Genomic DNA, 3,015 nt, shown 5'->3' with positions numbered 1-3,015 from the left:
TCTGAAAAAAGATAATGTACATGCTGGAAGATGAAACAGTTGCATATAAATATCAATACGGAACCAACAAGAAAGGTAGGGAAACCCATCAAAAATAGTCCATACACTTAAGAGCACCTCCATGTGGCTTGTAGATATAAAATCTATTCCAATATAAAAAGACCGAGTGGAGAAGATCCAACAAATCTCGATCATCCGTTCGCGTTAATCCAACCGTCCTTATTGTCCTGATGGTGAGTGACTAAACATGTTTAGCGCTAAAGAATCCTTTTGCATGAAAGAAAACTGCTGCACCTACAGCGTGGCTATGATGTTGTTACATGGGATCGAACTGCCATGCCCAGAAGTAATGTCTTCTTCTCCCCTTTACTGTCTCTATGGCATAATTTGTTGGACCCAAAAAGAACATCAAAATTTAACCTTTGTTTATTAAGACTGCATGCAATTAGTTATTGTTCTGTTCAAACTATCTAATTTTCAGTTTTTATGTAGAACCTTATATTGAAAGGTAGGCCCTCATCTCAGAGAATTCCAAGTTATACTAAAATTAAAGACATCTTAGAGACTTCCTATTCAAACTATCTAATTATTTAGTTTGGGCAATGACAAGAGGTAAACAATGCAGTGCCATAAACTTTTCTACGTACTTGTTATGGTGCAGTTTCGACTATGTCAGAAAAGGTGCAGCTGCGCATCATCAACAATGACCCGTCCATACTTTCAGAACAGATTGTAGTAGTAGTTCTTCATTCTTTGATATGAATATTGCACACACATTCTATAGTGCCTTATATATTTTGCTAAATGATGTTCATGTTATCTGAACTTTTTAGATTTTTTTGCGCGGTATATAAGAGGAAGATCGACTATATGAATAACAACATAATTTAAAGGATTTTTCGGCACCAACGAGGCACATCCAGATTCAGAGCCGTGAACTAGTCCAAGTTTCCAAGTGCATTTTCCAAATTACAGGAAAGCCCCATATATGGTCTCTATGAGATTAGAAGTACGTCTTTGCTTCTTCAGAAAGAGAAAAAGAAGTACTCCCTCCGTCCGGAAATACTTGTACTCAAAATGAATAAAAGGGAATGTATCTAAATGTATTTTAGTTCTAAATACATCCATTTTTGTCCATTTTGATGACAAGTATTTTCAGATGGAGGGAGTATCAATTTGTCCATCAACCCATGCCAACTCCTACGCTTGTCAAGTTAGTGTAATTAACTTAGTTTCAGTTTAGTGCAAGCGCCGTCGACTTAGATTTCTTCCTCACTGGGGACTGGATCATCAAACTTTCAGTGAGTAAATTAGCAAACAGTTTAGTACAAAAAAATTTTGACGAGGCTAGAGCAACAACAACCTTTCCCACTAGAAAAAGGATTTTGGGAAGGAAACACATAAATAGCATATTGACCAGAACAATTCAGTGAGTAAATTAGAAAATAGATTAAGTGCATAGTAGTAGTGCAGTACCAAGAGGTGAGAAAAAGTGAACTGTAACATGATGTAACCACTGAACATATTGGAGACGAGAACACAATTAACCTCTTGTTATCTGGCCTCACCTTTGCAACCGATAGAGTTCAATGGAGGAAAATTTATTTTTTTGGTACCACTGTACGCCCCTCTCTTACCCTTCTGTTGTTGATGCGTATAACTCCAAATTCAGCAACGATGTGTTAGGTTTATTCATCCTGTAGTAATAGGAGGTTAATCCATTAAACCAAATCCACACATAATAAACCCAAAAAGGTTAAACCGTTTGTGGTTGAAATCAGCACGATGCAAATAGAGAGGGGAGGAGAGAGAACATACGAGGGACAAGAACCTTGAGGAGACAAGGTTGGTGCCTAAGCTAATGACGTCGCTCACCGGGAACCCAACCCTGAAAGGCCAGGAAGGGGTTGGCCAACATGAGCAGCAACGCCTCCAAGAACTGCTTCACCACGGCCATCATGCTATTCTAGTACAGGGCAGTACTCCTCGGCAGCAAGTTGAGCCCGGTCTTCCCTGAGATCTGACCAGTGCCCACCGTGAGGACAAGAGATCGAGCAAAGAGGGAACCTAGTCGGAGGAGAGGATTTGAGCGCGTGGGGGCGGGAGGCCAGCAGGGTCATGCGGGAGCGGCGGATGGTGCGCGGGCATGGTGGAGAGACCGGCGGCGGGAGCCCATGGCGGCGTGCGTGGGGAAGGAGAAGGGGAAATTAGGGATTTGCCTCGCCTCTGTGTGGTGACTTATCTGTAGTGGGCGGAAACTTTCGCGGGCCTGGGCCAAATGTTGGCGCTAACTTTTTCCTTTGTGCGCACAGGCCCGTTCGCCACAGACGGTTGGTTGGCGTTATTTACCGACCCACGGATCGATGGGCATAAGAGCTTTCCCGACCGATTGTTTGACAAGGAATATTCTTTTATTCCCGACCGACTGTGTGGTATCATTCACAGGTTTTCCCGACCAACTGTCCGTCGCAAGTTTTTACGACCAACAGTCGGTCGGCAATAGTGACTTTTCCCAACACACGCCAGTAGGGAATGCAGGGGCGTGGTGTAGTGGAACAAGAAGAAAAAGAAGAGCAAGGAGTGTGATTCTGACGACAAGAAGAAGAAGAAATACTCAAAGTCTTCTTCCAAGTCTTCCTCAAAGTCTTCATCACACAAGAAGAGCTCATCTGGCAAGGCTCGTGCGTTCGTTGGCAAGGAAATGGATTCAGAGGAGGAGTCAGCTTTTGAGGAGGCGGAGGTGGAGTCTGAGGAGTCCGATTCTGGCATGGCAAGTCTGGCTACAGCCTACGTTGCCAAGTCCATCTTCAACACTGAAGACAATGTCACCAACGCCGATGCTAATGACATGGAAAACTCCACTCCCACCTACTGCTTCATGGCACGCGGTGCCAAGGTAAACTCACGCGCCACTCACTATCAAACATCAAGTGAAGATGACTCTGATTGTGGTTCCAAACCCAGCTACAAAACACTTGCTAAAATTGCAACTGAACAACAGAAAGCTATGGAACA

At 43.4% G+C, this 3,015-nt stretch overlaps 1 long non-coding RNA gene across 1 annotated transcript; it reads right to left on the bottom strand.

Moving 5' to 3' along the window:
* Nucleotides 1–1,340: 1,340 nt before the first annotated feature.
* LOC125516213 lies at nucleotides 1,341–2,225 on the bottom strand. Its single transcript, XR_007287289.1, has 2 exons — nucleotides 1,819–2,225; nucleotides 1,341–1,697 (listed from the first exon to the last, which is right to left on the bottom strand). It is a non-coding gene; the product is annotated as an uncharacterized LOC125516213 (long non-coding RNA).
* Nucleotides 2,226–3,015: the final 790 nt, after the last annotated feature.

Source organism: Triticum urartu, chromosome 6, assembly GCF_003073215.2.
Source record: "Triticum urartu cultivar G1812 chromosome 6, Tu2.1, whole genome shotgun sequence".
NCBI lineage: Eukaryota > Viridiplantae > Streptophyta > Magnoliopsida > Poales > Poaceae > Triticum > Triticum urartu.
This window is presented reverse-complemented; position numbering and strand designations above follow the sequence as displayed.